This window comes from Trichechus manatus, unplaced genomic scaffold (genome assembly GCF_000243295.1).
Source record: "Trichechus manatus latirostris isolate Lorelei unplaced genomic scaffold, TriManLat1.0 scaffold00056, whole genome shotgun sequence".
NCBI classification, from domain to species: domain Eukaryota; kingdom Metazoa; phylum Chordata; class Mammalia; order Sirenia; family Trichechidae; genus Trichechus; species Trichechus manatus.
The window spans coordinates 1,005,154-1,017,300 of record NW_004443992.1 but is presented as its reverse complement, the minus strand read 5'-3'; the positions used below and the strand labels follow the sequence as shown (position 1 = coordinate 1,017,300).

General features: G+C 34.4%; 1 non-coding gene across 1 annotated transcript; it reads left to right on the top strand.

Annotated features, from left to right (window-relative positions):
* Nucleotides 1–11,262: 11,262 nt before the first annotated feature.
* On the top strand, nt 11,263–11,369 carry LOC111820930 (U6 spliceosomal RNA). Its single transcript, XR_002824437.1, has one exon. It is a non-coding gene; the product is annotated as a U6 spliceosomal RNA (small nuclear RNA).
* Nucleotides 11,370–12,147: the final 778 nt, after the last annotated feature.

Sequence of the window (12,147 nt, the reverse complement as noted above, 5' to 3'; positions counted from 1 at the left end):
TTCAGGTGGATGGGTATAATGTGGTTTGCTTACCATTCTATACTCAATGCTGTCACAATATCGGAGCTCAAAATTATTTTTAATAAATAAATATGGAGATACAGACAATGCTTACGAGTACAACAAAAATCCAATGAGTCAACAGATGGAATGATACCTTTCTTCCAAAAGGACTCTTTCTAAAAAGAAGATTTTCATGGACTCTAGAGATAAAGATATCAACTTTTCCTCTGAATAGAATCTTCTTTTTCATTGTTAACTAAAATGAAAAGGTTGCTGAGAAATATTTGTTTTACTAGAGATGATTTATAGCTGTTTCTTCTCAGTGAGCAAGGACATTATAGTTTGACTAAGCATTTCTCTAACAGGATGAATTTAGTTCAGCAAACTATTTTTAAAGGCCGTCATTAGTATACCAATGTCAAAGCATCAATGATAAATTACATTCATACATTTAACATTTGAAACATGTAGCATTTACACAGAAAATACACAGACAACTTTTTTTTTACAACCTTGATAAAGTTTGAAAAGCATTTGCTCAAGTTACGTCTTTCATCCTATATCCCTAGAAACACTAAGAGTACAGATTCTACAATTTTTTTTTTTTTGATTAGTGACTACTTTGAGAAGGTAATGAAAATTTTAGGCCCACGTTACAACTAAAGGCACAGATGCATATGGAAACATAATTTTACATATAATTTTAGAGTGTTCATGAAAACAATGAATTCAAATGCCAGGTTAAGAATAACTGATTTACAGGATAAAATATCAGGCTTGAAAATGGATAGATACAGACATATAGATATGTGTCTATGTACATATCAATATATATGTAAATTAAATACAAATGTTTCAGCCAAAATTTACTTAGAATTTATGAATTATTAATTTAAAATTTGTATAGCTTTTGCTGCTGGTTAAAAGCTGTCATAACACTAGACAAAATGTGCTGAGGGGAAAAAAAAATACATGTGGTTTAGTATACTTTAATATTAGTTCTGCTTTTTTTGCACAAAAAAATTACGAGGAGACAAAAGTTCACTGGTCTGCAGAGCCCATATATAATATTCAGCATCACTTCAAATTTCATGTAGCTTCTGCTACTACCATAAATTCTTATTTTATGGTTTATTGCATAGAACGTTGTTACAGATTGAATTGTGTTCCCAGAGATATGTGTTGTAAATCCTAACCTCTATGCCTGTGGTTATAATCCCATTTGGGAATGGGTTGTCTTTATTATGTTAATGAGACAGGATTAGTGTAGGGTTTGTCTTAAATCAATCTGTTTTGAGATATAAAAGAGAATAAACAAGCAGAGATGGGGGAAGAGAGATGTGAAGCCACATGAAGATTGCCCAGGAACAAAAGAGTCAAGGAACTTCCTCCAGAGTCAGCAGAAGGAGAAAGCCTTCCTCTAGAACTGGCACCCTAAATTTGAACTTCTGACCTCCTAAATTGTGAGAAAATAAATTTCTGTTTATAAAGCCATCTACTTGTGGTATTTCTGTTATAGCAGCGTTAGATAACTAAGACAGAATCTGGTATTGGAAAAGTGGGATGTTACTCTAACAAATACCTATAATGTAGAAGTGGTTTTGGAATTCGGTAGTGGATAGAGGCTCCAATTTCTCCCATTTGTAATATAAATGTCTATCTTGTGCCTGTTCCACCCTTCTACTTTGGAAACTGATAACTTGTAGTCTAGATTTCACAGTTCACAGATAAAGAGGAATTTTGCTCCAGTATGGAATACGCCTCAAGTCTCACCCATATTTGATTTAGATGATTCAGAAGATGAGATTTTGGACTTGGTGTTGATTTAAGACTTTTGGGATGATGTGGCGGGATGAATGTGTTTTCTATGTGGGAAGCATGTGATTTTGGGGGGATCAAAGGATAGAATGTTATATATTGTATTGTGTCCCCCAAAAATATGTATTGTAAATCCTAACCTCTATGCTTGTGGTTAGGTTATCTTTGTTATTTAATGAGACAGGATTGGTGTACAGTGTGTCTTAAATCAATCTCTTTTGAGATTTAAAAGAGATTAAACAAGCAAGAAACTGAAGTAGAGAAGGAGGAAGAGAGATGCCAAGCCACACGAAGATGGTCCAGGAGCAAAAGAGACAAGGATCTTCCTCCTGAGCTGACGGAGAAAGAATGCCTTCCCCTAGAGCCGACACCCTGAGTTTGGACTAGTATCTAAACTGTCAGAAAATAAGTTTCTCCTTGTTAATGACATATACTTTTTGTAATTCTCCAGTCCCTGGAGAAGGATAACATGCTTGGAAGATAAAGGGTCAGCAAAAACAGGAAGATCCTCGACGAGATGGATTGACACAGTGACTGCAACAATAGGCTCAAACAGAAGAATGATTGTAAGGATGGCGCAGGACTGGGCAGTGTTTCATTCTGTTGTACATAGGACCACTATAAGTTGGAACCAACTCAATGGCACCTAACAACAACAACACTAACATCAACCACAACAGTTCTGTTATAGCAGTACTGCATAACTAAGACAGATATTAACCCAGTAAATGTCATTTTTGAAATGATCTATAAAGAGAAAAGAAAAAAAATGCTGGCAATAATCTGACTAATGGTAGCATCTCATGAGGAATTTTTATGTTAAAAACATGCATGTTTGTTTTCATGTTCTGTTGCTATTGGAGGTTTCTTTTACACCGCACAAAATTTGTTTATTTCTATTTGAAGCACGTATTTCCCATCTGTCTTGGTTACCTAGTGTTACTATAACAGAAATACCCCAAGTGGACGGCTTTAACAAACAGAAATTTATTCTCTCACAATCTAGTTGGGCTAGAAGCCTGAATTCAGGATGCCAACTCCAGGGGAAGGCTTTCTCTCTCTGCTCTGGTGAAGGTCCTTGTTATCAATCTTCCCCTGATCTAGAAGCTTCACAGCGCAGGGATCGTGGGTCCAAAGGACACACTATGTTCCTGGCACTACTTAGTTGGTGGTATGAGGTCCGTTTCCTTTCTGCTCTCTTCCCTCTTTTATATCTCAAAAGCCATTGACTTAAGATACAACTTAATTCTGTAGATTGCAACCTGTTTCATTAACGTAACTGTCTCTAATTCTACCTCATTAACATCATAGAGGTTAGAATTTACAACACATAGGATAAATATATCAGATCACAAAATGGAGGACAACCACATAATACTGGGAATCATGGCCTAGCCAAGTTGACACACACTTTTGGGACACAATTCAATCCATGACACCATCTTTTAAATCATATTTTATATTATTATATTACATGGTATTTTCCATTTCTCTCTAATGTCATGGCACAAAAAAAAAAGAAAAGAAACCTTGTAAAGATTGATAAGCAGGACATTACTCTCAAGAAGATGAGTGTCCGAGGACTATAGCCTATTAGATATTTTGAAGATAAGTTTGTCGTTGCCTTTACTTTAAATGTTAAATCATTGTCAAACTACTCAGAGTGGAGCTTTTATGAAGATCAAAATTAAGGCCAAAGCTTTACTTGAATATCTTCTTTTATTATTATTTTTGGAGAAAATATGCACAACAAAACATGCACACACATTCAACAGTTTTTACATGTACAGTTCAATTACAAAGGTAACATAACTTCACATTGTGCCACTATTCTTACTACCTCTACCTATATTATTTCACCACTGTTAACTCAGACTCTCTGCCCCTTAAAACTGTCATCTGTGCTTTAGGGTTACTGTTGTCAATCTGATCTCATACAGATAATTCTTTAAAAGAGTACAATACTCAAGGCAAACATTTTTATTAATTTTGCCCTTATATTTCTAGGCCAAATCCACTGTGCTGACAACATACATTTTCAAAATCTAGTTATAAATATCTCAGTTTCCAAATACAGAAAAAACACTTTAAATTGATGAAGCTCCACATTTTAGAAATAATTATTAAACACTTAATTTTTTTAGTTAACCTAGCTTTTATAATTTTTCATGTATGTAAAAAATTGTTGCATGTAACTAGCTTCCTGCAATTACTTTTGGTTTCCTTAGTTCTTGTCTACAAGAACTAGAACTTGCCACAAGCTGTGTCAAATTTATGGAAATATATTGGAGATTCTGTTGAAAAAAAGGAGACTCAGGATAATGTAAGTAGAAGTTGGAAGGAGAAAGTCACCAGTAGCATAAGAAATGATCCATTCATACTTTCTCTCTTCATCAGTCTCTTTGCTCCGCCCCAATAGCTGGTTTCTCATCTCTGCTTCTCTTTGAATATCTACTTTATTTTCACTTTTTTTTTTTTGGCAAACTGTTTTCTTTGCCAACTAATCAGCTCAAGTATATAATAAAAGTGTTTTCTCCAGGTCCAACTCAGAATGTACTTACTACTTAAGTACCTATAACTAATTTGAGGCTATGTGTCTCTCAGTTGAAATTCTAAGGAAAAATAGTTTGACTGTTTACCATTGATGGACTCTCCCTACATTATATGTCAATCACTGGTCAGTGAATAACTATATGGGGACAGTGTCACCAAGAAGAAATATCCATAAGGTACCTTGTCAACATGAGTTTTGGATGGAGAGGCAGTTTTAAGTGATGAGCATGAGTAGACAAAAACTTCAAAATACATCTACTCCAGATTTACCTGTGTAAACATTCCAATTCCAATTTCACTGATCTGATTTTTAGTACTAACTCCTGTCAGTTTTGGCATTTGTTACACAACTTATTCAAGTTTTCTAAAACAATTTTATTCAGGTATAATTCACATACCATGCAATTCACCCATTTTAAGTGTATGCATAGAGCTGTGAAGCCATCACCACAAGGTAATTTTATAGCATTTTGCACCCACTAAAAGAAGCCATATACATTTAGCAGAAACCCTGGTGGCGTAGTGCTTAAGAGCTATGGCTACTAACCAAAATGTCAGCAGTTCGAATCTACCAGGTACTCCTTGGAAAACCCTATGGGACAGCTCTACTCTGTCCTTTAGAGTTGCTATGACTCAGAATCTACTTGACAGCAACGGGTTTTGGTTTTACACTTAACAGTCAGCTCTCCTCCCATTCCTAAGCAACCATGAATCTACTTCCTAATACTATAGATTTGCCTACACAATATGTGATATTGGGATGGGCTTCTTTCACTTAAAATAATGTTTTCAAGGTTCATCCATATTATAGCATGTATCATTACTTCATTGTTTTTTATTGTTTAATAATATTCCATTGTATCAACATACTACATTTTACTTATTTATTCTTTCCGCATTAAATTAATTGGCACCGTTATTGAAAATAAATTGATTAATCCCAATCAAAATCTCAACAGCATTTTTTACAGAAATGGAAAAACTAATCACTAACTTTATATGGAAAGGCAAGAAGCCCAAATAGCCAAAGCAATCTTGAAGAAGAAGAACAAAATAAGAGGCTTTATACTTATTGACTTCAAAACATATTACACAGTTACAGTAATCAAAACAGCCTGGTACTGGTTTAATGATAGACACATAGGCCAATGGAATAGAATTGAAAACCTAGAAATAAATTCTATGATCAACTGATTTTCGACAAGGTTGCTAAGTCCGTTCAATAGGGAAGGAACAGTTTCTTCAATGAGAGGTGCTGGCAAAATTGGATTTCCACATGCAGAGAAAGTAAGCAAGATCTATACCACAAACACCATATACAAAAAATAATCCAAAGAGAATCAAGGGACTAAATGTTAAAGGTAAAACCAAAAGTTCTTGGGAAAAAAAATAGGGGTTGAAGCTCTGGGACTTAATGATTTTTTTCAATGATAGATTATCAAACCCAACAACAAATTCAGGAGTAGAAGACAAAATATAAAATAGGGGCATCATAAAAATTAAGTACCTGTCATCATCAAAAGATATTTTCAAAGGAGTAAAAAGACAATCTAATGACTGGGAAAAACACACAGCCTAATAAAAAAAATGGGCAAAGGACATGAACACTTCACCAAAGAGGACATTCAAATGGCCAACGAACACATAAAAAGATACTCAGCGTCTTTAGCCATCAGAAAGATGTAAATCAAAACTACAATGAGATACCATTTCACTCCCACTAGAATGGTTAAGATAAAAATTAATTAATTAATTAATTAAAATGACAAATATTGGTGAGGATGTGGTGAAATTAGAACACTTATCCATTCCAGCCACTGTGGAAAACAGTGCGGTGGTTTCTGAAAAAAATAAAAATAGAACTACCATATGACTCAGCAATCCCACTACTAGGACTATGCAAAGGACTTGAAAGCAGTGATGCAAACTGACATGTATACCACTGTGCATTTGCAGCATTATTTACAGTTGCAGAAAGGTGGAAACAACCTAAATGTCCATCAAAGAATAAATAAAATGTGGTACTTACATATGATGGAATACAACTCAGCCAGAAAGAGAAGTGCATTCCTGATTCATGCTACAATATGAATGGAGTTTGAGGACATTATATTGAATGAAATAGGCAGAAAGGACAAGTACTGTATGACCTCACATATATAAAAAGACAAGAGCAGGCAAATGTATAGAGACTAAAGTTTGTTAGTGGCCATCAGGGGTGGGAGGGAGGGGGGAAGAAGAAAGTTTTGTTTATGGAGCACTGAGTTTTTGTTTATGGTGATGGAAAATTTGCATTAAGTGTAAGGGTTGCACAGCTGATTAATGTAATTATTGTCAATAATTTGTACACCTGTAAAAACTTGAATTAGCCAATGCTGTGTGACATATATTCTTACAAAAAAAAAAAAAAAAAAGCAGCTGCTGAGGCTGCTTGTGTAAAACCAAACACATCAATGGGTTTGGTTTCTTGGTTTGGTGGTTTAGGGTCATGGTTTCATGTGTCATCCCAATTAATTGGCCTAATATCATTTTTAGTGCTTTTGTTCTACCTCTTAGTTCGTTGGGTAGCACCTGGGTTCTTAAAAGCGTGCCAGTGGCCATTCAAGGCGCAACAGTTGGTCTCTATTCACCTGGAGCAGTAGAGGAAGAAAGAGATTCAGGAACAGAGGGAAGAAATGGAATGTGTGCCTAATTGCTTCCATGAACAAACACCTCCTTTGCCATGAGACGAGAAGAACTGGATAGTGCCTGAGGACCATTACTTAATATTTTGATCAGAGATTCTATAGAAGAGTCTCTGATCAAAAGATGGAAAATGCAGAACACTATTTCAAATTCTCATGGAATCCAGAATTGCAGAATGAACCTCTGAAACCGTTGCCCTTAGATAATATTTAAACCTTAAACCTTAAAACAAAAATATTCTCTGAGTTTTTTTTTTAAACCAAATAATAAATTAGCTTACTTAGTAAATAATATTTGCCTTGAACTTCATGCTCTTTTGAATAACTGTTTATATGGGATCAAGTTGACAACAGAAAAAAGTTAGATAGGAAGCTTGGGGGCAGTAAGTTCATCTTAATGGGGCAAGAACAATTCAGGAATGGAGGATAAGAATGGCTGCACCACTTGAAGAATGTAATCAATATCACTGAATTGTACAAGCAGAAATTGTTGAATTGGTGTATGTTTTGCTATGTATTCTTTCAACAACAATAAAAAAAGAATTGATCATAGATGGAAGGGCTTATTTCTAGACTCTTCAATTATTTTTTCTGTTGGTCTGTCTATTCTTATGACAGCATCACACTGTTTCAATCATTGTGTCTTTGTAGTAACATTTGAAATTGAAAAGTGTGAGTCCTCCAACTTTATTCTTCATTTCCAAGATTGTCTTGACTATTCTGGGTCCTTTGCATTTCATATATGAAATTTAGGCTCAGCTTGTCAATTTATAGAAAAAAAAATACAGCTGTAGTATTGATAATGATTAGATTGAAACTGTAGATCAATTGAGAAGGCATTGTAATTGTAACAACATTAAGATTTTTCTATTCATGAATATGGGATGTTTTTCCATTTATTTAGATCTTCGATTCCTTTCAATGAAGTTTTATAGTTTTCAGTATACAAGTCTTGTACTTCCTTCATTAAATTCATATCTAACTATTTTATTCCATTTGAAACTACAGTATTATAAATGGGATTGTTTTCAAAATTTCATTTTCTGATTGTTCATTGTGAGTATATGGAATACTGATCTTGGGTCTTGCTACCTTGCTGAATTTGTTTATTTCTAGTATTTTTGTAGTGGCTTCCTTAGGATTCTCGATGTTCAAGGTCATGTCATCTACAAATAGAGTTTTCATTTTTTTTTTTTTTTCTGATCTGGATGCTTTTTATTTTATTTTCTTGTCTAATTGTCCTGTCTAGAACCTCCAGTACAATGTTGAATATAAGAGGCCGGAACAAATATTCTGACCTTGGTGTTCTTATCCCCATTTGGCATAAAATATCTCTTCTGTGAATAAGTTGGGGTGGGGATAATCAGAATCCCAATAGTCTTGGTCTGCTGTGCCTGGGGTAGAGCTTCTGACCTACAAGTGTGGGCTGGGTGAGGCAAGAGAAACCTGGTTCTTTAGGCCCTGCTTGCTTGAAATAAAGATTCTATAACATGGAGTTGTAGAAAATGAAGAACACCTGCAGCCTGCTGCTCCTAGGATAAAACCTAGCCCAAGAGGGAGAGAGAGCCCCTGTCTTCTTTACCTAACATGCCTGGAGTATACCTTCCATAATAAGGAGCTCCAGGAGGCTATAATTAAGTGGATTAAATGCTGAAGATTGTTGCTGTTATTACTGAAATTTAGTAGATATTCTCATTTTTTTTTCCATTTGCTCTACAACCTTAGGTCAATTTCCAGAGGCTTTAAATTACTTTTTGAAAAAAATAATTTTCACCACTTAAATTGTTTTGCTGGGGAGAAGGTGCATCCATGTCTTTACACTGTCATTCCAGAAAGTTTGCCATTTTCAAGTTTTGAAGGGTGTTTGGAATTTTAATTACGCTCTTAGCATTCAGAAGTTTTTTTTTTTTGTCGTTGTTGTTGTTTGGTTTGATTTGGTATTGCTTTGGTTTAGTAGATATTTGGAGAAAAAAGTGGACATTTGCATTTGCTAATATGAAGTTTTTTTGATGATATCATTTTTCATTCTTTAATTATCTTAAATCCACGTATGTTTTAATGCCAAGATGAAATTATATCATCCCTAATTAACATTTTTACACCTCAGTTATTTACAATACTAAAATATATTTTCAATGAGGTTTTCCTGTAATAATTTATTATATTTTTTATGTTTTTACTTTGAATTGTAATTGTAAGATATTTAATGTGAGGAAGTATGTTCACGATCTATCCCCATTTTCTAAAGTATCTTAAAACAGTGTCAATATTATGTGTTATTTTCATATGATTCTACTAGGAAGTCTGATTTTAGGTAAAGTGGTATCTGACCAGAAGATAAAGCGGTACTTCTGTGCAATTGAGTTTTTAAACATTTTTTGTAAAACAGCTGTCAAAATACTTTTTTTTCCACTACATTGATTTTTTGAAACTTAGTTATTCTAGTCTTCAAGAAGACTTTTTTTTAAAGAACAGCTATGCTTTCAAAATTCCATATATATATACATATATATATATTATTTCTCACGGTTGTGACTGCTGTTAGCTGCCATCAAGTCAGTTCCCACACATGGTGACCCCATGAGTGCAGAATAGAACTGCTCCATAGGGTTTTAAAGGCTACGACCTTTCAGAAGCATGTCATCAGACCTGTCTTTCAAGACTCCTCTGAGTGGGTTCAAATGGCCAACCTTTCAGCTATTAGTTGAGCACTTACATGTTTGCCCCATCCAGGATGATTTATACTTGTTTAATATCTTACAGATTGCAGAAAAAATTATCAGAAATTAAATATCTCATTTAAGGCCAATAGAGTTCCATGAAATGGACTAATACCCTTCTTTTAAAATTCAGAAAAATGAAAGAGATATACGACTAGTTTGCCTGAAACCATTCAATTAGAAATTGCCATGAATTAAAAATGAGGTTTTCCATATCCAAGACCTGTCTTTTTTTTCATATAGTGTATTTTTTATTCATATTAATAAACTATACATAGTATGTTGGAAGATAATGCTTAATAAAAGTAGGTACTCAATAAATGTTATGACACATTGACATCTTTCAATCAATTATGACTGTATATGCTCCCCACTTTCTAGTATGTCTGAATTGAATGAAGTGGGGCAGTCATATTTGATATGGTTGTCTGCTCTTCTATTTAATAAGAAATTTGAATAAAATAAGAAATTTACAGCATGAAATCACTTGCTGATTTCAAGGAAAAACTCTTTCACCTTTGAAAATATATTTAAGAAGAAGGAGAACAGATTTAATACTTTGAAAAAGGCATTTTTTTTCCTTGACTGTGTAAATAATATCATTGGAGAAACATCTGAATGCTGATGGATTAAAGACAATAGCAGATGAAGTGTGACTTCATTCTGTTACAGATCATTTTAGATACAAAGATAAAACATGATAAGGGAAGAAGAGTGGAAAATGAAAGAGTTCAGCTCTAATTTTATAAGACTGAATTTTATAGTATAAGTTTCTAATGATAAGTCAAGAAAGAAATATAAACCCTGCTCTCATATACTGATGTAAAACTTCCATTTTGAAGTCTGTTGTTTCTGACAGTAGACGTCTTTCATGGTGGTGTTACTAGTTTTACACATTTATTTTTTACTATATTACGCCTATTCTGCCATGTCTCTTGGCCGAGGTAAAGAATAAAGATACCATCACACATTACAAAATGCCAGTCCCTTCCATAAATTATTTGCAAATCAACATTATATGTAAAATGAAATCCATACTTTAATGGGATTAGAAAGCAACATTTGCAAAGCACTTCACTCAATTAAATGAAAGACTTGTTAATACTCTTTGTAATTTGACTGCATTATTTATGCCCATGAAAGACAAATCCTAATCTTTAGGATGACAAAACAGCACCTGCTCAGAAGGATTCAAATGTGTCTTTCGTTGTTTTTTTCATTAAAGTGAAAGAAAAACAACCAGAAATTGGACACTTGTAAAATTGGTCCACCTCAACATAGAGCATGAGGGCCTATGTACTTCTTAAGTCTCTTCCAGCTTTGTTTTCAAAAGTGATTATAATTTAGTAATGTAAAAAAAGAAAATCACATTGTATTACCTCTATTCTTTATTTTAGTTAATATCTATGCATTATTATATCAGCAAAGTGACTATATTTTATTAAATTTGCATTATTTTGGAATACATTAAAAAATAAAGTTTGGTGCTCGCTTTGACAGCACATATATTAAAACTGTAAAGATACAGAGAATATTAGCATTGCCCCAGTGCAAGGATGACACACATATCTGTGAAATGTTCTATATTTTTTTGCTGTTAATAAGTTGTACACATGTGAAAAGTCGAACTGGCAAAAGTTGTGTGATAGATATATTTTCAATAATGACAAAAAAAAAGTAGCTGCTGAGACTGCTTATGTAAAATGAAACACATCATGGGATTTGGCTTCTTGGTTTGGTATCCTAGGGTCATGGTTTCATAGGCCATTCCAATTAATTGGCCTAATAATGTGTTTAGTGCTTCTGTTCTACCTCCTAGTTCATCTGGCAATGCCTGGAGTCTTAAAAGCTTGCAAGTGGTCATTCAAGATATAACAATTGTTCTGCATTCACCTGGAGTAACAGAGAAAGAAGAGAGTCAGGAATAGAAGCAGGAAATGGAATGTGTGCCTAATTGTCTCCATGAACAATTGCCTCCTCTGCCATGAGACGAGAAGAACTGGATGATACCCAGCTATAATTACTGAACATTTTGATCAGAGACTCTATAGAAGGATACTGACCAAAAGGGGGAAAAATGCAAAACAGAATTTAAAATTTCCGTGGAGGAGGCGTAGGCAAGATGGCAGTGTAATTAGACACTTCCCATATCCCTCTTACAACAAAGACCTGGAAAAACAAGTGATTTGATTCTATATGAACATCTAGGAGCCCTAAACAAGGCAAAGTTGAGGAATCGGACTGAGTGATGGGGGGAGAGGGAGACTGTTTGGAAGAAGCAAAGAGCCCCAGAGCCGAGGCCGCGAAACTGCAGCTCTGCAGCCATGCTGGTCCGCAGTGAAAGAGGCAAACAGCTGTGCTGTGCAAGT